Source organism: Artemia sp. Qi Xiang Cuo, chromosome 3 (assembly GCF_049724085.1).
Source record: "Artemia sp. Qi Xiang Cuo chromosome 3, ASM4972408v1, whole genome shotgun sequence".
Taxonomy (NCBI): domain Eukaryota; kingdom Metazoa; phylum Arthropoda; class Branchiopoda; order Anostraca; family Artemiidae; genus Artemia; species Artemia sp. Qi Xiang Cuo.
The window spans coordinates 58,160,352-58,184,450 of record NC_142796.1 but is presented as its reverse complement, the minus strand read 5'-3'; the positions used below and the strand labels follow the sequence as shown (position 1 = coordinate 58,184,450).

Sequence of the window (24,099 nt, the reverse complement as noted above, 5' to 3'; positions counted from 1 at the left end):
TTATGACATACAATAGAATATTTCCCAGTTGGATACATATTTTTGTAATAAAAATGTCATTTTTCACCAAACTAGTGCTAATAGTACTTACCTAGCACTATATTTACTGAACCACTTACTTTCTACTATTTCTTTTTATACTGTACGTTTTATTCTGTATTTTTGGGGGATGCTTGCTCTTTCCTGCTGATAACTATTTGCAGATACTCTTGATATTCTTTACAAGTTGGTATTCTATAATCTAAAAACGATTTTATTTGTCCTTGCTTTTACGCTACAGTCAAGATAATAGGCAAGCAGACACCTTTTTCGTTCACAATCGCTTCCAGCTTCCAATAGTCAGGCAAAAACATCCATCTATTTATCAAGTATTACTAACTGAAAATTAAAAGTTAGCAAAAGAAAATAAATTGGATTCTTGAGGATCTGGAATTAATTATAATATCAATAGATGTACCAAAAGAATTAGCTGATTGGGCTGATTCCAAATATATAATATTCATTAAGTTTAGTGTTACCCATCAAAGGTTACGGGCCTGAAAAAAATTTGCCAAATTTTCGAAAAAGGTGAAAAATACCCACTAAAACTCAAAGAATCTTAATGGAATCATGGCTTCAGGTTCAGCGTATCAGAGAACCCCACTGTAAATGTTCCAAGCTCCTATCTATAAAAATACGAAATTTTGTAGTGTTTGCCAGAAGAAACATCAGGGATTCGTGTTTATTTGTCGCTGTTACTTTTTTCTAGGGGTGATCGTATCGAACCAATGGTACTAGAATATCGTAAGAGGGTTCGCGAAAATTAAAAGACATAGTGTTCTTTATAACTGACCAAAAAATTGGAGGACAACTAGCCCCCCTCCCACGCCCTTTTTTCCTGAGTGTCGTCTGATCAAAATGTTTAGATAGCCCTTAGTTCAGTATAGTTGAAAGGTACAATAGATAAATGTTTTCGGAGGTGACATGACCCCTCAGAACCTCCAGAGGAAGGGCCGCAAGTTTTGAAATTTGCCCATTGTTTAAACATAGTATTTGTTATAGGGAAGTATACAGACATTTTCTAAGAGGGGAAGGAGATATTTCAGGGACTGATTTTCTACGGGGAGAACTTCCCGTTGGGATGGAAGTTTCTGGGGTTGAGGTTTTCAGGGAAAATTTCACATGGGGAAAATTTGCCAGAATTCGTATAGCAAATTTGTGTCATTTGTCTTAATTTCTTGTTGTTTATCCCATTGTACATGTGGAGACACTTTAAGGGAATTTTCAGGGGGGGGAGTTTTCAGCGGATTTGCAATTCTCTGGGGATCTTTATGGGCGGGATTTTCCATGGGGGAATTATCACCAGGAGAAATTCTCCATGGGAAATTTCTGGGGGAGAAACTTTCCAAGGAAAATTTCTGGGGGAGAAACTTTCCAATGGAAGAGGAGATGTATTTTCCACACAGGGATATTTACCAATGACCTTAAAAAGGATCAGAAACTAAATGAAAGCAAGTCTTTCTTCAAATAAAAGTGTGCTAAGGAGTATATTTCAGCCAGAACTATAAGCACAAAATTTTCGGGGAACAATTTTGCAGCAGGGATTGAGTTGTCCGTGGGTAATTTCCCGGCGGAAGGATTTTACATGGGAGGAACTTTATATAGTGGAGTTTTTCGTCGGGAAATTTTCCACAGAGGGGTGGATTTCCTGGGATTATCTGAAAAATGATCAGAAAAAAAATAAAAATAAGTCTTTTCTAACGAAAGTAAAGAGTGACATTAAAACTTAAAATGAACAGAAATTATTCCGTATATGATGTGGGCTACTTCCACCTCAATACCCCCCTTTCTACGCTAACGTTCGACCTTTTGTGTAATTTTTTTAGAACTATTCTTGAAACACAAGTGCCTTGTAATTGAAATAAAACTTTTTTAAAAGTTCTTAAAAAAATTTTAGCGTGAAGAGAGGGGTATTGAGGAAGGAGCAGCTCTTATAATACAAGGAATAATTTCGTTTTGTTTTAAATTTTTATGTCTGTCCTTACTTTAAGTAGATAAACTTAGCCTACTTTTTCTTTTAATGAATGACAGAGTGATAAGGTTACAATTTATTTTTTTACTTTTGACCAAGGCACATCGTGTAGAAAGGGTTGTCGTTGAAACTTTGAAAGCGGCTCGATTGTAAATTGAAAGCTCTAATGCCCTTTCTAAGAATCATAAGTGATTGGAGGACGAACAATCCCCCTCCCCCGCCCGTCATTTCCCCAAACATGTCCAATCAAAATTTTGGGATTGAAATTTTATTCAGCATATTTGAAAGGTCCAGTACTTAGGTTTTTTGTGGATGACGCTCCCCCCCCCCAAAAAAATATTCAAGACAAGGGCTACGAGTTATACTAGTTCCCCGTTATCGACATATAAGATCTCTATGGAAGGGTGGGTTTTATAAACTTTGGAGGGGGCTCACTGGATTGAAAATCAGAAGTTCTAGTGCCATTTTTAAGAGTCTGAAGTGGCCAGAGGCAAACCAGTCACCCCCTCCACCCACGTCTTCTTTTCCCTAGATGCATACAGCAGAAATTTTGAGACGGTCATTTTGTTAGAAATAGTCCAAAGAATATATAATAATACCATTAGCGATGACACAAACCCTAAGAACCCTGGTACAAGGATTGTAAGTTACGTCCCTGGGGTATATAAGGTTTTATGGCATGGGTAGTCGTATAAACTTCAGATGGGGCTCATTTGATAGAAGTTTAATGCCTTTCATAAGAGTCAAAAGTGATTTGAGGACAAGCCTCCCCCCCTCTCGCGCCTATCATTTTCGAAAACCAGCATCCAATCAAAATTTGTAGACATCTTTTTTGTTTAGCATTGTTGAATGGTCCAGTAAATATGCTTTTGGGGATGTCACCCCCTTGATTGAAGGGCAACCGAGCTTACCTAGCGCTCTGCAACATCGCTTGACTCCTGCATTTTTGGCTGCCTGCCAATAGATTTTGACCCTTAATAAGGAAAATATAAGTTCTCATTTATGACTGCGTGACCCCTTTATAGTTTTCCAGAAATATTTTTTCTACATGATTTGATTGAAGCAAAAAAAAAAAATCAAATTCTTCATACCCTTCATAGTAATGAAAGGTAAGTAAATAACGATCCTTGTCAATAACGAAAATATAAGAGCCTAACTTTTGATAACATTCAATCAAAGAATCAGCTTTTTATGGTTATCCTAAATACGTATTTGTTTATTAGTAGTTAGTGCAGTTATTAATATACAAGGAGGTTTGTATAATTATAGAATACTTAACTTAATAAGGGAATATTACTTAACTTAACTTAATAACTTAACTTAATAAGGGAACTTAATAAGAGAATTTTCGGTTAAAAAAATATGCCGTCAAGTTTTGCTTGCATTGCAAGAGTACTCATGAGCTGATATATGAAGCCACCATAATCAGAAACGTATCGAATATCAAATAATCAGAGTTGTGAACGGACTACTGGAAATTTCTGTATTTTCCCCCTGAACGGAAACTTTTTTTGTGTTTTATTATAATTTTTTCCTAGGGGTGATTTTATTTATCTAGTTGTCATTTTGAAAAAGACTAAATTTTTTACAGTTATTAAGCATAGAGGTTTCAAATATATTAGGTTTTGGCACTCAAAATTAAATTAAAAATATTAAAGAAAAATTTTTTATTTGATTTTCTTCATCTTAGTTTTAATGTTCTACTTTGAACAAACTATTTTGGTAATGCGTTACTTTTTATAAATACTGAGTAGTCTTAAGGGATTAAATATTTAGGTGTTTGATAACCAAGTTCAATACTTTCGATAATGTTAAAAAATATCCGTCCAACAATTGGGCACTGTTCAACAGAACTAATGAGCTTGTCCATTAAAATGTAGTTTGAGAGTTTGCCCATTAAAATTTACTTTTTTATGCATCTTGTAGGAAAATGCATACTAAAGAACTATTTTATGCATCTCATTTCGTAGGAAGATGAGCCTGAAGCTCCCACAAGTAATTAGTTACTGTTTACATGTTTTCATGACTTTTGTGCTTTCGAACTAGTTCATTCTGTATGGATGTGCCAAATGAATCTTTTTCTTTTTCATTATATTCGATGTTAAGTGACCACTTTGAAAGAGGTTTTCAAGTCGTAAAAAAACTAGTTCTTGAAATTTCAAGATGGACACACTATGGACATATTTTAGACAAAATATGGACATAATTTGACTGAAAAGGACACATTTTTGGATACTGAAGGGACATATTCATTGGCAAAAAGTTGGCAACTTCTGGGGTTGGGAGTTTAAGTTGGTAAGGTGAACAGACCTTTACTAGTAAATTCCCAAATGAGTCAGTGGTAGTGGCACAATTTCGCAGATATGTAGGGAGGTGTATTTTAAAAATCTTGGACGGATTAATTTCTTGTTCTTTTGATTCGTTCGATAGAAATGCCGAAAAAGGTATTTTTCCATGAAATACCGAAAAGGGTATTTTTCAGAATATAAATCTAGGGTTGCAATCCCCTCCCCAATTGAAGCTCCTTTCAGTAAGTTGGTTTCTATGAAGCACTACGCCAGTAGCTTCTCGGAGCTGCTTTGGCTTAATGCCAATCGTATCTGCAATTACATTTACAACCGTTGTGCAGTTACTGAGAAACCTTCTGGCTCTCCTATCAATGATCCTGGTATTCCCCACGCGTCTCGTATTGCTGTGTTCACAATAATCAAATTCATGTGCATGCAAAGCGGCTAAAAATAGATACATTGTGATGAGCTATGTATAGAAAGCAATGATTCGCTTTCTACAGTTTCTCATTTAAATGTAAAATAGATGTACTAAATCTGCTTCCCAGGGTATTTTATGCAGGCTGAAGAAACATAAACAGGCCTTTGACAGTGAGTTGTCAAGCAAGTCATTAGGATAATTACTACGAAGCACTAGAATAGCAGCTTCTTGGAGCTGCTCAACTCCAATATCATCTGCCAAATTTGTTCACATCACTAAACAGCCACTTTGAAAGTTGAAACATGTTGACTCTTCAGCTGACGACTCTGATATTATTCAGAAATCTAATACTGCTCTGTTTGTAATAATTAAATGCATATGATAAATTCGCTGCTAAAAATAGATCCACATATAAAAAGTAGTGATTCAACTTCAAAAGTTTCTCCTGTAGATGCAAAGGCGGAATGCCAAGCATGGTCCCAGGGAAAGGAAATCTGTCGGTCTAGGTAAGGGATATAAACAAAGCCTTGATAGTACACTTCACAAATCAGTAGTGTTTTTACAGGGAAATCCTAGAGTGGACGGTTTTTGTGGAGATAATTTAGCTCAACTCCGAGCTCACCTGCAATAGTAGCCACTGAACAACTATTCAGAAAACCCAGTGGCTCTCCAGTCAATGACTGATATTTAGCAGACATATAATACCACGCTGTTATTGTAATTAAATATATATACATGCTTAAACTGCTATACTGACATACACTTTGATGCTCGAGAGGGGGAGGGTACAAAAAAATTTACAAAACGCTTCAAAAATTTGTCTATCTACATTTTTGTTGCTTTTTTTATGAGTCAGACAAAAGTTTCTGTTGGGAGGGGGGATTCAAACCCGGTACTCCCCCCTCTGGACACAGCCTTGACTACAGATAGTGATTTGACTTTTACAGTTTCTCCTGTTGATGCACACCTGGCATGTTAGACATGCTGCCCAGGAATTTCGTGTGGGCTATGAATCTAAGTAAGGAATATCAAGAGACAGGAGATTATAATCTTCAAAGGAATCATTGTGGTGGCCACTGCGGAGTGTTTGACTAGTGATTTTTCTATTATTGCCCAACTCAAATACCATCTGTAATGGCGTTCACGATTATTGAAAAGCCGCTTAAAACCCTACTGATTTTACAGTAGATTATGCTGTAATTACATAGAACTATAAAAAAAGTATAAGAATAAAAGAATATAGTTACAGAAGTCATTCTAAAGATCTTGTTTTTCCCATCTGATGGACAATGACGTATTTAGTGAAAGTTAAAAAGGGTTTAGCCAATGTAGAATAAAAGAGAAAAGTCACCCACCCTCTGTGTGCCCTCGTGGATGGTGCATTACTAAGAGGTTGTGAGCGCCGAAGACCTACATTGCACAAGGCTTCAGTTTGTCACGCCGGTTGACACTCAATTAAGCTAATTACACAGAAAACTTCAGAAAAAATCCGAAAGGGCTTTTAAAAATGTTTTAGTGACAATTCAATAGCACGGTGTAGCTTTTTCAAGAAGCATGAAACTGAGCTTCTTCGATGTGCTCAATTTGGAAGGTTTTGATCTGTATATGAATAACTGGTAATATAACCCAAATTATGCAGGTGGTCCCCGACAGAAACCTGGGATGAAGAAGCAAAACAAATTTTAAAAGGTCCATTCAAAACTGAATATGATACAAAATCCTTCAGCATAAAATAGGTTTTCCCGTTTAAAGGGGTTTTTCCGCCGTCCAACTGTTCGCTAACAATGTTGGTTAACAGGTATTTGTTTGGACGATGGAAACACAAAACACAAATGAGTTCTCCAACAAGCATCCGATTTTTTAAAGATATTCTCTAACAATGTTAGCTAACAGTTTTTTGTTTGGACGGCGGAAAAAACCCTTAAATGCGTCAACTGTCAAAGACACGCTCAGAAACTTTGCAAGAGGATCAAAATAATTTTCAAGGGAGTGGGGGATTAGGTCCGAAAAAAAGCTTATTGCCGGAAAGTGTCATATTCTTCCTGAATGTGGTAACATTTTTATTTTTTTATTTTTTTATAAATGATCACTTTGTTAAATGTGTCAAGTAACTCAGGGGTAAAACAAAACAAAGACTTGGGTATCATTAGATTGTGACAATTTCGTCCTTGTATTTTTTTTTTTTTTTTAATGATCGTTGCTGTTAAATGTGTCAAGCACTCTGGGGCAAAATAAAAGACTTGGATATGCACCCTATGGACTTGATTGAGCATTAGCCATCATACTTGAAATTGAATACGCACGTAATTTTCAACGGCTTAGGGAAAAACATGGGAAACTGGCTGAATTCTAAAAAAAACTCACACAAAATCCGTTTCGTGAACGTGACTATGCGAACCTATAGTTTACCCGTGCTGAATTGTCTGTCATCTTGAAGTGTCTGTTGTTCGGTTGTATATAGTGATCTCTCTGTGTTTGATATTGTTGTGCTTAGCTTTGTGAATTGGGTTGCCTTTTTTTAGGCATAGGTACTGGGATGTCTGTGTTTTGTCGCTTCCTGGGCTTCATTGTATGGTATGAGTTTCCTAATTCTGAATTTAGTTTAATCATAAAACTACAGCTTCTAGGGAGCAGTCAAAACTTTTGATAAAATCTTTAGCCATATCTAGGTTCATTAACACAGGAACAAATCCAACGGCTCTTACCGGAAGTCTGTAACGTTTTTTTTTTCAAGTTTGTATGCAAATAGTGAGATGAAAGCTATAAAAGTTGACGACAAAATATAACAAACATGAAGTCATTATAAATAGAAGAAAGGATTATGAAGTCATCATTGCGGCATGATATCGCCTGCTTGCAAGTCAAATGTCTGTGACCGTTTCCTTCTAACAAAATTAAACAGTTGTTCCTTACAGAGTCTAGGATTCACTTCCTGAATCAAATTTCTAGGGGAATTTTCAACAGGGCCGTTACGTATGGGGAGAAGTGGGGATGCCCCCCAGTGTTTTTGGTCACTCGGTAAAAAAAACTTCTTTGTTCGGTTCAATAAAGACCATGACAATACTGACATGTCATCTACAGAAATTTTGAACTTGATCGGTAAACACAGCAGTTTTATGGACTCCTACCGTGATTTTACAGAAGGCGTTACAACTTTCAATTTGGTTAAATAATCAGCATTAAAATAGTAACATGATATGTACCGAAATATAAATCTTGGTTGGTAGATACAGCAGTTTTACCGACCCGTGCAGTGAATTTCCGCATTGTATTCGAAAAGGCTATTATGCTAATTATATTGACAAAAACAGTCGGTAAAAATGGCCAGCTAGTTGGTAAAATGGTACCTAGGTTAGGTTACGTATTTAATACATGCTATGCTTTACCCCCCACCCCTCCCTAATGTGCAAACTTATAGCCCAGATTTTTTCTAAAATATTATATATTCATCCTATTTTATTTTATTTCATTAGAATTAACCAAACTTGGCTTCTTTAGTGGTGCCCTCATAAAGCACCAGTACCAATTTTTTTAAGCGCTTCAAAAAATTTTTATATTCATTTATTTCAGATGGTTGCACATTGAATTTTTCCGATCCGCTAGTTTTTCTAAGCAAATTTCACTTGAAAATTGGCGTATTATCGTTATTGATGCTGCCCAATCTTGCTCCACGCATCTGGCAATACACTGGTTTGATATACACTCGCTAGTCCGTCAATAAGTTTACTAATGATAAGAAAAAGTCACCTCTTCACTTTAACTATATAATATGTATAACCACATTTCCCACAAACAATATCGAGCTATCCACGCCACACCGCAGAAAAAAAGCCGCAAAATTTAGCAAAAAGGATCAGCAATCAGAAAAAAGTGAAAGTGATACAAGCGAATGTCAAGTTCAATGCCTTTTATTCTGGTTTCTCTCGAAAGGTCAGCCAATTTGGTTTTTGCTGTTACAACCTTGTGGGTTGTCAAAGTCGACGAAACAGCTGACGGCAGAACAAGATCATAGCACAATATTCTTTAGGCAAATTAAACCTCTTGTTAATGCACGCCTGTTTACATAATATTTGTTTTTAGATTGGACATAATGATTGGTGTGCCAGTACTCAACACTAAAATTTGGCAGGGATCGACGCTTCCCGCCTGTGGGTGGCACAGGATGCCTGTGAGCAGACTGAGAACATTTAGTAACTACTGAAATAAAGGACACAATTAGTAATTAGTAAAAACAACAAATGATGTCCGACAGCACATGGGGGGGAAGATTTAACTATCAAGAGGGTGAGATGTCTGAAACCACATGGGGGGGGGAGGTAAGATTTAACTATCAAGAGGGTGAGACATTTATGCGTTAAGACGCTTAGACCTTTCGTCAATTTCAAACAGCCCCTCTCCGGAAACACTCACCTAAGCCGATTTTACAGCGAACAGGATAAAGTCAGTTTTTTTTCAATCCCCCTTTTCTGCAGTTAAATGCCACGAGGATTTAAAAACTAAGACGTAAATTTATTTAAAAGGTGCTCTAACAGATATTGCACGTGAGGACAACTGTACCCCATTACCCTACCTACACCACTGCCAGGAAAAATTATTTTAAACTCTTGTTAGTTATGGCTGTGTTTACTTCTGTGTGCGATATGTTTGTGTACCTTGGGGTGCAATCAGCTATCTTGCATGCCTTACCGCATACTTTCTGGAAGCCAGAAACATGGTTTTTTTTAAAGAAACCATTATTTCATTTGAAGATTTGTCTTCTCAGTTAAAATAGAACAACTAGGCCTACTTATAAATGTCTGGGATTTAAATGCCTATCAGAGGATATGGATCAGACAAAATAATGCAAGTTTATAGAGATGTTTACAAAGTCCTGGCGAATTGTAAAAAAAAAAAAAAAAGTTTACATGCATTCTTTAACCTAAAAATGGCACCCACAGAAATTGTAGTCAGGGGGAAAAGCGTTTTGCTGGAAAGTCGCTCACGTTACAAAATATGGTATTTTCACAAAACGCAGTTTTAGGGAATTCAGAATTCCACGGGTCTTTAATTCTCAACTTCCGAACCGTCCCGGGGTAAGATTACGCTTCTGGAACGGTCGAGAGTTACCCAGAGAAACGCAGAATTAGCTGTCAAACGCAGAAAAAATGTGCTTAGTGATTGCAAAATACACCTTAGGGGATAAAATGCAGAGCTCAGTTTCATAACCATACCTAATTCAGTATGATATACTATAAAAATTGCAACCAAATTACATACGCTATGGGCAGGTTAAGTCCAATGACCTTTATAAAAAGGTTTGTTTCTGGTTTTATTCCACTCAAACACGAATGACATCACTATGAGGAAAAGAAAGCGTACGTGGAAAAGGTACTTATCCGTTACATGAATGCCACTTACAAACACATTCATTTTATTATTTAGGCAGACATCCTTACCTGCTCAAAATTAGAAAAATGCAAGGTTTTACAATGTAAATAACCGGAGGGCGTCACCCAGTCCCATTCACCCCCTCGTCTCTGCCAGACTCTTTAAATTGAAAGTTGGGCATATTACTAACATCCTGTTTACACTAGGATCGCTGAAATGTACGTCATAAATATCTTAATTATGTTTTATAATCTTCAGTAGATTTTATAATCACAAGTCTTAATCTTATACTCTTAGGTGTATAAGAAGTATATTATTTTATCTGTATACTGAAGTGTCCAATTTAATTAGGCCTATAGAATCGTTATGATAAGACAGTTCGTGGTAATGAACTGTCAGTAAGGAGCGATGCGGCTCAATAGTAACCGAAACATACCAGAAAACCCTACTGTGGACGTTTCAAGCTCCTATGTACAAAAATGTGAAATTTAGCATTTTTTGTTCCCCAGAAGAAAGATCACGGATGCGTGTTTATTTATTTTTTCGAACCAGTGATCGTAGAAGATAGGGAGAGGGCTCATTTCATCGGAAATCTTAAGTTCTAGTGCCCTTTTTAAGTGACCAAAAATATTGGAGCGCAGCTAGTCCCCCTCCCCCGCTCATTTATTATTTACTTCGTTCAACATAGTCGAAAAATTTAATAAATATGTCTTTGAAGATTATTTACCCCCCCCCTCCCGCCCAAGTCCCCAGGGGAAGGGTTGCAAGTTATAAACTTTGTCCATTGTTTACATATATTACATAAATAGTATTGGTTATTGGGAAGTATACAGACGTTTACAGGGGGATTTTTCTGGTGAGGGTCGGGGGAGGGGTGTGTGGGAGCATCTTTCCATGGAGGAATTTTACATGGGGAAACGAATTTTCCATGGAGGGCTAGCTGGATTTACCAGATTTATTTAAAAAACGATCAGAAATGAAATAAAAAAACAATTTTTTTCAACTGAAAGTAAGGAGCAACATTAACACAAAAAACAAACAGAAACTATTAGGTATATGAGGGGGATAGCCCCCTCGTCAATACTTCGCTCTTTACGCTAAAGTTTTTCTTAGTACTTTTAAAAAAGCTATTTATTCTAATTAAACGGCCTTTGTGATTCAGAGAGGTCATTCTTAAGGAAATCGGACAAAATTCGAACTTTAGTCTAAAGAGCGTGGTATTGACGAGGAGGCTTCCTCTCTCCCCCCCCCTCATATACGTAATAATTTCTGTTCGTTTTAAGTTTTTTCCCAAAAAAATTTTAATCAACGTAAAGTAAACCCCCCTCAAATTCCCTCCATATAGTTCCATCCTCGCTGAGAATCCTCCCTCCCAACAAAATTGCTTGCAGACGATTCAGCCTGAAAAATCCTCGTTAGCATTCTAAAGAATGCTAAGACAAACGAACATAAATTATTCCCTCATCAACGCCTCGCTCCTTACGCTAAAGTTTGACTCTGTCACAACTCCACTTTTTGAAACAATTAAAAGTTTAGCGTAAAGAGGGAGGCGTTGAGGATGGGACAGCCCCTTTCATATACGGAATAATTTCTATTCGTTTCAAGTTTTAATATTGCTCCTTACTTTCAATTTTAAAAACTTTTTTTTCTTTCTTTTTTTTTTATTTCATAGCAGTCTAGAGCTGTGTTTGAGTTAGCACAATGACGTCGACAGGTAGTCAACAGGTAGGCGACATTATATAGGCATTTTGCTTCTTGGCGTCGGGTTTGGCATTGTTTGTCGACTTTGAGTAGCATATCGAACAGGTTTTTGTGGTAGTTTCAAAAGTAATACTTTAGCATTATTTAATACTAAACTAACCAACTGTCAGCTTTAATTCTGTCAATTAGTTGAAACAACGGATTAATGACACCTCTTGACTACCAAGATCCTTGCGTCGGCCCTGCAATGCATTGATACAGTCGGGTTCGGTCTCAGGGTTCCGTATTACCAAGCTGACGTCAAACCCACTGCTCTACCACAAGTTCCTTCCCATTTTGGAATGTACCGCTTGAATGCATTATGTCTATGTCGACAGAAGACCTTTCTTTTCTGTCGTCAAAAGACAAAAAGGTACTTTTTGTCGGTAGGGAGTATGATAAACTCCCTACCGCTCAAATTGTTCATTCATTGACGCATTATAGAACCGTTTTTTTTTGATTAGTTTCTTTCAGCTTAGCGTGATACAAGACGAAGAGAAGCGAGAATATATGAAAAATATGTAATTTGGGCTACATATTTGCACGTTAGGGGTGTGGGGGGGATAGGTAATGTATTTGGACATTGTGAAGTTAGAAATCAATTCTTACTACATAATATGCAGAATAATTGTACCTAACACATTAGGCATACAGACCCACTATACTTTACCCCCACCCCCTAATGTGTAAATCTATAGCCCAAGTTTATTTCTAAAGTATTATATTTTTTATCTTACTTTGGTGTATTTCATTAGGATTGAGCGTCAGAGAAACATATTAGAAGAATATTAGGTAGGGGGCATGGGCGCCCATAAGCTGTATTCCAGGGTGGGGGAATAAACCTCGTCTAATTGACACTTTTAATGCTATATTATAGAAACCTCAGAACAAAAACAAAAAATAAGGCAGCATCATTCATCCAGAATGGGGGGGGGGCAGACCCCCCCCCCGTATGGGTGCCCATGGGAGGGGGTATATCAAACAGGTACCGACAAAAAGTCGATACGATGTCAAGATTATACGAATTGAAGGCCCTTCTTACCGACATAAAATAAAAGTAGATGGTAAAATTCCCTGCCGTGTCGCAAAAAATTCTCATTCAAACATGGTTTAAAATCACAAATACAATTTTTATTTGTGTCCATTTTCATTCTCGGAATAATCCTATTGTCTTTATGAATTCAACAGCTATTTTATAATTGTGTGGTGTTAAGCATAGTGTTTAACATTTAATATAATGTTTAACATGTATCTAGACAGATTTTTAATAGCTCATATAAAAGATATTGCTCATATCTACGTGAAGGGCGTAGTTTCGTCAAAATCCTGAGGGGGGGGCAAAGTTGGATCCAATTTTCCAAAATCAAGTGAAAATGTTAGTGAAAATGGAAAAATGGGAAAATTAAACCATCGTAAATAGATGTTCAATGGCTCAATTATTAGCTATTACTTATATTTACAAGATTATTACAAATTCTACCATTTATTAGATTTCACAGATTTCAACATGAACTAATTCCTTGGAAGAATTCGCAATGAACTATTTGTCATGGTTGAAGCATTAGCTGCAAGCTAGTAAAGAGCGAACCACAGCCAATAGTGACTAAAAGCTAAAAAACTTTAAAACAGTCTTTTTTCTTCTTTTTTTCCAGGGCTAGCGGGCTACTAGAACATCATAGAGAGATGCTTAAGAGTTCATTCAAAAGCTGTTTCTCATATGTACATATTTTATTTAAATTCCACCATCCGCAAGTGCCATATGGCACGAAACAGGGCACTTTATGCCATTTCTCAAGGGTTGGGGCTAGCGGGCAACCCGAACATCGTAGATAGATTTTTGATAGCTCATAAAAAATATTGCTCATATAAAAAACATTGCTCATATTTACGTTCTTCATATAAATTCCGCCATTTGCAAGTTTCAAATGGTACTAAAAACGGCACTTTTTGTGCCATATCTGAAGTGGAAAAGCTGGGGCTGGTGGCTACCAGAACCTCTCAGAGTGATGTTTAAAGGCTAATTTTGAAAACTTTTGCTCATATCTACGGGATTTTTTCAATTTTACAATTCGTAAGTGAGATATAGCGCTGGAAATGACCCTTTTGGTGCCACTTCTCAAGTGGAAAATCTTAAATGTATTAAATAGTATAATTGTAATAATTATTACCCAAAACCCTTAACTGAAGGTTCGCAAGAACAGCCCCACTATGTTCCTCCTCCAGGCCCCCTTAATAAGCTACGCAATTAAAGTCCTACAAACACCAATATATTAAATAAGATTATTAGAGGCGTGGCTCTCTTAGTATAGCGCTCACAGTTTATATAAGTAGCAGTATGATCATTCTCTATCTCACCCATTATAAAAATTCCGGACCGGGGTGCGAGTGCTCCGGAGAACGTTTTGGCAGATATAAACATAAGCGAAGTCAGATCTTTTCACGGATAGACAAGTCAGATTTCTCTTGGACGCGAAACTTGGCTTCAACGTTGGAACACTAATTTTGAAGAAACTAATTTTAAATTAATTTATTCCAATACATACATGAAAACCGGTAGTTAGTAGTGTAATGTTATTATTAGATGTTTTTAGGAATTAAAAATAGGTTTCGAAGTCTCAAGTTGGTTTCAAAGGCATTTTGAGAAAGTTTCTGCCAGAATACGTGTTCCAGGGTAATTGGACCGCTGATGGCAGATCAAATGAGAGGAGCTGTTTGTACGCGCCGATATATATATATATACCTAATTAACCTAATAGGTAATTTACCTAATTAACGAATGTTTGAATTAATTAAACTTGCTCCTAACGTCAGTTTGTCGTATCAACCTATTTTGCACCCCCCCTAAAAAAATCCTGGATCCGCCTCTGAAACCCTCACACCTATTCCACCAGTTATTAGAAGAAGAAAAAATTCCTTATTTTCACAAATTTCATCAACCACCCGCCCCCTTTTTTATAAAATCCTACATAGGCCAATCAGTTGAGTCCACGTAAATAATAGATTAAGTCATAATTTGTATATAAATTAATTCATACCTGTGAGATGGGACACTTGCAAACCACTTGACTGGCTCACCAAGTTTTTTTCTGCTTTCGCAATTACGAATAATGCACTTTGTAACCATTTCTCAGTGATTGACGATAACAGACTAATCCGCTAAGGCAGAAATAAGTGGGAGGAGCTTTTTGTTCGCACCGAGACCGAAGACCAGAAATGATCTGCGATAAGCTTACTGTGTATAAACTGTGATAGCGCTTGACTTCAAATTAGATTGCCATGCGTTCGACTCCTCCTTGGATTTTTTTTTCAATCATAGTTTGTCCTTTCTTATCATTGCTTTTTAGATAATCCACTATTTTTGCAAATGTGATGCACTCATTTTTCAAAGCATATCTCGGGAAGACTCATTTTAAAGCTATTACTCATATCTACATCATTTTTATCAATTTTACTGTCCATAAGTGCCATATAGCACTAAAAACAGCACTTTTTGTGCCACTTCCTAAGTGGAAGAGTTTGGAAGCATAAGACGGTACCATTGCAACAATTATGGTCCAAAGCCCTTAACTGGAGGTTTATAAGAACCCTTCACATATACTCCCCCTCCAAACCCCCTGTGTAAGTTTCATAAATCTTCTACTCATCTTAAAAGTAAAAGATTATTGCGAAAACAAATTAACTAAAACTAAAAACTTTTCAACTAAAAATCTACCAAAAATTAAGCTTAAATGATCAACACTTTTGACTTAAACCTTCAAACTTGACTCTGCCATGAAGCCTGTGTGCTAGTTCTAATGGCGGTAATTGAGGGGAAGGGACTTCCTTGCCCCCTTATTTTTTGCTCCTGCCTAGGTTTCGAAAAACACCTTTTTTTGGTTCTTTCATTGAAAAAGGCACTTCTTTCAATTGAAAAGAATGGGTGCAAAAACAGAAAGTGCACTTTATGGGAATGTGCTATCAAGTCAAATTTATAAAAAGTGACTAGGCATAAATATAAGCTTCTAAATGCGCCCTTAAACAGCTTCATAAGTTTTCAATTGAAACTAAGGAATGACAGTAAAACTTAAAACGAACAGAAATTAGTCCGTATAAATAAAAAAGATCATGGCAGGGTTGTTTCTACATTAAATTTGAATAAAAAACGAGCAAAGATTACTTACTCAGACTTAGATCCTCCTACGCCTGGGGGTGCATAAGGCAGCAACAGTGATTCGCCACGACGACCTGTCCTGAGCCTTCAACCATAGCTCCTCCAACGAGGACCTCCCCAGCTTCGCCTCCTTCTTTAGCCACCTGCCAAGGGTCATTTTCGGTCTCCCTGATTTGCAGAGACTGGCGGGTTTCCAAAATCATGCGTCGTGCGACAGCCGTCCGTCCCCCATTCGCACCATATGCCCCCAATACATCCTTCGCCGCTTTCTAATAAGATCAAGGATGGGGGTATGATTTGTCATACGATATATTTCATCATTTCGTATTCTTTCTGTCCAATGTATATTTAGGATAGACCTTAGGCACTTATTGTCGAATGCCTGGAGTCGTCGTTCTAGTTGAGCAGTGATGCTCCAAGTTTCGCAGCCGTACATAAGGACAGAGACCACATTGCTATTATAAATTCTAAGCTTTAACTTCTGGGAATATTTATTATTTCTCCAAACATTTCTAAGGTAGCTGAAAGCAGACCCAGCCAATGTTATTCGGCACAGTATTCTCTTTCGGAATTGGCATCTTGCGTAAGAATGCTGCCGAGATACTTGAACTCTCTCACTTCCTCAATTTCCTCGTTGTTAACCAAAAGTCCTTCGGCTAAGTCAGGTATGACTGCATTCGACATTGATTTGGTCTTGTTAGCATTTATGGAGAGTCCGACAGCATCTGCCATACGACCGAGTTCATTAATGTTGCGTTGCATATCTTCAGAGTCGTGGGTAATAAGCGCAACATCGTCAGCAAAATCACCATCATTGAGTTCTCTCAGTGGATTTAATTGTATACCGCCACTAAAACTGCATCCACGGAGAACAAAATCTATCACTATGGCAAACAGTAATGGTGATAGAATGCAGCCTTGCCTTACACCTGACTGAACAGAAAACCACTCCGTTAGGCCACCCTCTGTCTCTACTGCGCACATGATATCATGATATAGCGCTTCAATTATATTTACAATTTTGGTCGGAATTCCATAATGCACTAAAATCTTCCACATGGTTCCGTGATGTATCGAGTCGAAAGCTTTGAGAATATCCATAAATACTATAAGTAGCTGAACTTGCCATTCATTGGATTCATCCAGCAGGACTCTCAGGCTAAATATCAGGTCGCAACACGATCTATTCTGGCGGAATCCGTGCTACCTGATAAATCCATCCAATAATCTGTATGCTGTTCAATGACTTTGCGGTTATTAGAAAAAATATTTAATTTTACGCTTATATGTTTTTAAGATAATTTTAATTGTATATAGAGTTACTGATATCACAACTGGTGTAAGACTATGCAAAGCTTTACAGATTAGTTTATTGTTGTCAGGCTTCATACTCGCTTTTCACTCCCAAATCAATGTTCCTGTTTTTAATACTAGATTTTCGTCTTTTCAGTAAAGCGCTAGTTTTCTATAACCCTAGAAACACAGGGGAAAATAAATAGTTGATTTATTTGTACTAGTTTGATTGATATATATTAGATGGGTTTGTCCGTTTTAATTTTCAACTTCGCTCTTTACTTCCCTTGGAAAGACTTTGTTTTTTTAGATCCATCTTTGCTCGTTTTTGATTCAAATTTAATGTAGAAACATCCCTGCCGTGATCTTTTTTATTTATACGGACTAATTTCTGTTCGTTTTAAGTTTTAGTGTCATTCCTTAGTTTCAATTGAAAACTTATGAAGCTGTTTAAGGGCGCATTTAGAAGCTTATATTTATGCGTAGTCACTTTTTATAAATTTGACTTGATAGCACATTCCCATAAAGTACGCTTTCCGTTTTTCCACCCATTCTTTTCAATTGAAAAAAGTACCTTTTTCAATGAAAGAACCAAAAAAAGGTGTTTTTCGAAACCTAGGCAGGAGCAAAAAATAAGGGGGCAAGGAAGTCCCTTCCCCTCAATTACCGCCATTAGAATTAGCACACAGGCTTCATGGCAGAGTGAAGTTTGAAGGTTTAATTCAAAAGTGTTGATCATTCAAGCTTAACTTTTGGTAGATTTTTAGTTGAAAAGTTTTTAGTTTCTATTCAAGAAGTGGCACAAAAAGTGCTGTTTTTAGTGCCATATGGCACCTATGGATAGTAAAATTGATAAGAATGATGTAGATATGAGTAATAGCTTTAAAATGAGTCTTCTCTGGATATGCTTTGAAAAATGAGTGCATCACATTTGCAAAAATAGTGGATTATCTAAAAAGCAATGATAAGAAAGGACAAACTATGATTTAAAAAAAAATCCAAGGAGGAATCGACCGCATGGTAATCTAATTTGAAGTCCAGCGCTATACTAAGAGAGCCACGCCTCTAATAATCTAATTTAATATATTGGTGTTTGTAGGACTTTCATTGCGTAGCTTATTAAGGGGGCCTGGAGGAGGAACCTGTGGGAGGTGCTCTTGCAAACCTCGAGTTAGGGGTTTTGGATCATATTATTACAATTAGGCCTATACCGTTTTATACTTTCAAGATTTTTCACTTAAGATGTGGCACCAAAAGTGCTGTTTTCAGTGCTATATCTCACTTACGAATTGTAGAATTGATAAAGCACGTAGATATGAGCAAAAGTTTTCAAAATTAGCCATTAAACATCACTCTGAGAGGTTCTGGTAGCCACCAGACCCAGCTTTTCCACTTCAGATATGGCACAAAAAGTGCCGTTTTTAGTACCATTTGAAACTTGCAAATGGCGGAATTTATAGGAAGAATATAAATATGAGCAATATTTTATATGAGCAATATTTTTTACGAGCTATCAAAAATCTATCTACGATGTTCTGGTTGCCCGCTAGGCCCACCCCCAGGCCTAGAAATGGTATAAAGTGGCTTGTTTCGTGTGATATGGCGCTTGCAGATGGCGGAATTTACATAAACCACGTACATATGAGAAATAGCTTTTTAATGAATTCTTAGGCATCTCTCTATGATGTTATAGTAGCCAGCTTGGTATGGAAAAAAAGAAGAAAAAAGACTGTTTTAATGTTTTTTAACTTTTAGTTACTATGGGCTGTGGTTCGCTCTTTACTAGCTTGCAGCTAATGCTTCAACCATGACAAATAGTTCATTGCGAATTCTGCTAAGAAACTAGTTCATATTGAAATCTGTGAAATCTAACAGATGGTAGAATTTGTAAGAACCTAGTAAATATAAGCAATAGCTTATAATTGAGCCATTAAACATCTATCTACGATGGTTTAATTTTCCCATTTTTCCATTTTCACTAACATTTTCACTTGATTTGGGAAAATTGGATCCCACTTTGCCCCCCCCCCCTCAGGATTTTGACGAAACTACGCCCTTCACGTAGATATGAGCAATATCTTTTATATAAGCTATTGAAAATCTGTCTAGATACATGCGATACCAATACGCCCAATAACAATACGCTCACACCGATACGCGTGATATAAATACGCCCGATACCGATACAGTGTGCAGTTCTTTCTCCAGGGACTATGGAAGGTCGTATCATCACCAAAACCAAAGATATTTGACCGTTGAACTATGTTGAACAATATGACAGTAGGAGGGACGCAATTGATACAGGGGGGGCTACATATATGGGCATTGAAGAGATTTAATATCCTTGGTAAAAGCCTGGACGAGATTTAATGTCCTTGGTAAAAAATTGGGACGAGATTTAATGACCTTGGTAAAAGTGTTGTTTCTAGACCAATCAGATACCTAGAATCCCTGTACGTACAAGACCACACCTCTTTCTAGACCTGTTTGATGGTTATGTTGTTTGATGTTTTTTCATAGTTCTGTTCTGTTTGTTGGTCAACTTGTTTGATGTTTTTTTCATAGTTCTGTTCTGTTTGCGGTTATAAGATTTGATGTTGTTTCATAGTTCTGTTCTGTTAGTTGGGTTGCGGTCACCGTTCAATGGTGTGGGTTGAGCCAGGGTTGAGATAAACCGTACGGTGGATTGGACACTCCCTCGGTGGTGGCCTGCACTCGGGGTGGTACCATAGTGGAGGGAGGGGTACTTCAGGTTCTTGAGCGGGGACATGGAACCCAACCATCAGAAAAATTGTGTGTCCAGTATGCATCTCAAATCATCGTGATATGCATTTTCTCAGGATGATACCGTAAATAATGTATCGAAACATGTCAATGTTAACACCTATCAAAAATCCAATTGAAAAATAGAATGTGTAAATAACTTGTCATGATATTGTGCCGCTTTACATCAATTGACCTGTGTCTGCTAGGAATGATAGCCCACTTGTGTGGTGAATAATAAAAATCTTTACATCCATAAAAATAAAATCTCACCTCAAATGTCCTTCTGAAGTAGAGTCACAAAAAAAATAAAAGAATATGACAAAATAGGCTCAAAGGGAACGAGTATAGCCGCTAGCACATTTCATGCTATTTTGAGAAAAAAGTAACCTAAAATGCATCCCTGGGGTAGCTCTTGACCAAAAGTTTTACGGTTTATCTAAATTACATAAACAATGTATTCCCTTAAAGTCAATTGTAGCATGTATAAAAGCCCCATGCTTTCGATATTTGGAAAGTTTGTTTCTTTATTAGCTACGCAATTGGACTAAAAATTAAGAAATTGTACACAGTTTCGATTAGCTATTGGTAAGTTTGTTAAATACGAGATATTTTCTTGCGAAACCGCACAAAATCAGAAAAAATGTCAAATTCTCCTTTATTGACTCAGCAACCGTACTAAAAATTAAGATATTATTAGACAATTTCGATTAGCTGTGGCTAAGTTTTTTGATGACGAGCTTTTTTCTTGCAAAAACCCACAAAATTTACTCTGATTCTTACAACACAGATGAATTGAATTTTATTAGGGAAACAATGAACTTTCAACGTTTCGTGGGCGTCTGCAAACTGTTTCTAGCCAAGAATTTTACCAGATCGGTCAAAAATGTGCTTTGAAAATATAGGTTTCGAAGTGTATAATTTTTATATTGATGAAAATTTCTTTTAATATGGATTTTATTGGTGAATGTTTGCATGAATAGCTGATCCGATAAGACTCGTAAATATAAAAGTCATAATGGGGAAACATTTTTTGGCCATGGGGTGTGGGAATGGGGTGGGACTTTAAAAAAAAAATAGTGGAACATTCTAAATACCATATTTGAAAATGTGAGTTAAAAAGTAACAGAATTGGATGGTCAAAACATTTGCTTGTCTAAATTCTGAAAGATGAGGTCAAAGTTGACGTTCTGCTAACTTTTTCCTTACACATCTTTAACTCTTAAATTGAGCCTCTATATTGAAAATTGGGGAGTGTCCTAAAAAAATGGAATGGTGGAAAGTGGTCTTGGGGGTTGGGGGGAGGTGCCCCCTGGAGGTTGAGGTCCATTGTGGTTAGAGTCATTGATAGTTCATACTCATATTTCTCTCACTAATCCAATATGGTGTACTTTTCTATAATGGCGATCATAAAGTTTAATCCAAAATAGTCATCTAAAATGTCTTAAATTGTTTCACCCAAAAAATCTCTAAAATGCTGATTAATTTGTTTCGCCCAAATAATCCCCTAAAAGTAATTTCTGAATGTTCCTTTGTTTCGACATCCTTTTGTGATGTAAGAGAAACCTTACGTAAGTCCATTGACCTAGAAAGAGACACGTGATCCTGTCCCGTTAGACACGCTCTTATCTGACAATGTTTTAAACTTCTGTCTGTATCCATTAGGCTTAGAAACATCAAACAAGTTGACCAACAAACAGAAGAGAACTATGAAACAACATTCAATCATATAACCGACAAACAGAACAGAACTATGAAAAAACATCAAACAAGTTAACCAACAAACAGAACAGAACTAAGAAACTACATCAAATCGTATAACCAACAAACAGAACAGAACTATGAAAAAAAGTCAAACCATATAACCAACAAACAATATAACCATCAAACAGGTCTAGAAAGAGGTGTGGTCTTGTATGTACAGGGATTCTAAGCATCTGATTGGTCTAGAAACAACACTTTTACCAAGGTCATTAAATCTCGTCCCAATTTTTTACCAAGGACATTAAATCTCGTCCAGGCTTTTACCAAGGATATTAAATCTCTTCAATGCCCATATATGTAGTCCCCCCTGTATTAATTGGGTCCCTCCTACTTATGACTATCTCAAAATTGTGATTGGATGACTTTGGGGGGGACAGGACTTTCAGGGGGGGCCTAGTTGCCCTCCCATCTTTTTGGTCATTCAAAAAGGACACTAGCAAATTTAATTTCCGTTCAAATGAGCTATAATATATCTCTATGATGTTCTGGTCACCTCCTAGCCCTGCTAGAAAAAAGAAAAAAGAGAGAGAGAGAAAAAAAGGAGACGCATCAGTGGTACAACATGGAAACAGTCATTTTCTTTGTTGTTCAAGGAGAAGGGCTGTAGTTTCTCTGTAAAAGGGTTTTCGACCATGGTGATTCCAATAGTACACTTTTCATCTTGATCTGACGCTATTTTCGAGGAGTTTCAGTTTTTTTTTCATCATAAAAACCATCATACAACCATCAAATCATCATAAATTTCTTCTCGCAATAAACTTTTACTTTTGAGACGAACCAAAACAATAGTCACCATTCCTCAATCAGTGTCAGATGGCAATTTGTTTCTACTAGGCAGTTTTTTCCTAAACATGATTTTTGACTTTTGATTCTGACTGTGTTAAATAGTTTATAGTAAATTCTCCCAACAGACTAATGAGACTTACTAAGGGGGCTGGGAGGGGGAGTATACGGAAAGGGTCCCTTGTAAATCTCCAGTTAAGGGCCGTGGAACATAATTATTACAATGGTACCGTTTTATACTTCGACCCTTTTCAACTTAAGAACTGGCACAAAAGGTGCCATTTTTTTGTGCTATTTACTACTACTACTACTAACAACTCACCGCAGCACCAAGCCGCTTGAGGTCAACACAGCTACGCACGCTCCTCCTCCATCCCAATCTATTCAAAGCCTACCTTTTTACACCCACACACGAAGTTCCCATTTCCTTTAATTCTTTCTTTATGACGTCCTCCCACCGCAGACAGGGACGACATGCTTTCCGTTTAGCCCTAGACGGTTGGCCGAAAAGAACATTCTTCGGCAATCTGTCATCCTTCATCCGCACAACGTGTCCTAGCCACCTCAACCTTTCTTTCATTATAGCCCTAGAGAGCGGTATTAAACCAAATTTTTCGTATAGCCAATTGTTTGAAATGAAGTCAGTCAGCCAGGTTCCCAGAACGATCCTTAAGCAATTTCTCTGGAAAACATCTAGTAAATCTTCATCCGGTTGTCGGAGCGCCCATGCTTCAGAGCCATATTTGACCACTGTCATCACTGTAGCTTCTAATATTCTAATCAGGGTTTGCAGACTTATCTTCGTATTCTTCCAAACTTTTTTTTACTGTGAATAATCCTCTGAGCATTGTCTATTTCACTTTCAATATCTTCACTGCTCTCACCGTCTTTACTAATAATACTACCAAAATAAACGAAGCTCCCCACGTGATCAATCTTTTTGTTACCCAACGTCACCTTTTCATCTTCACTTATTTCTAGCATTAGTGACATAGTCTTCCTAACATTAATTTTCAAACCATTTCTAGCACCCTGAACTCGCAAAACCTCTAAAACTTCATTCATTTTGCTCACACTTTCATCTAGGATGCTTAACTTACGAATGGCGAAACTGACTTAAATCACGTAGATATGAGCAATAGCTTTCAAGTCAGCCATTAACATCTCTCTAAGAAGTTCTGGCAGCCCACTAGCCCCTAGCTTTTCCACTTGAGACATGGCATCAATAGTGCCCTTTTTAGTGCTATTTGTCAGTTACAGGTGGTTGAATTTATAAACAAAACGTAGATATGAGAAATAGCTTTAATGTGAGCTATTAAACATCTATCTACGATGTTTTTGTAGCCCGCTAGCCCCACCCCTTGAGAAATGGCACATAATGTGCCATTTTGTGCCATATGGCACTTGCAGATGGTGTAATTTATAAAAAGCAAGTAGATTTAAGAAACAGCTTCCTAATGAGCCATTAAGCATCTCTCTCTGATGCTCTGGTAAACCACTAGCCCTGGAAAAAAAAGGA

The 24,099-nt window shown here is 37.1% G+C and overlaps 1 protein-coding gene across 1 annotated transcript in view; it reads right to left on the bottom strand.

The window, feature by feature from the left end:
* The window catches only part of LOC148954336 (chymotrypsinogen A-like), a 186,158-nt gene that overhangs the window by 147,519 nt on the left and 14,540 nt on the right, over nt 1-24,099 (bottom strand). The window lies entirely within an intron of this gene.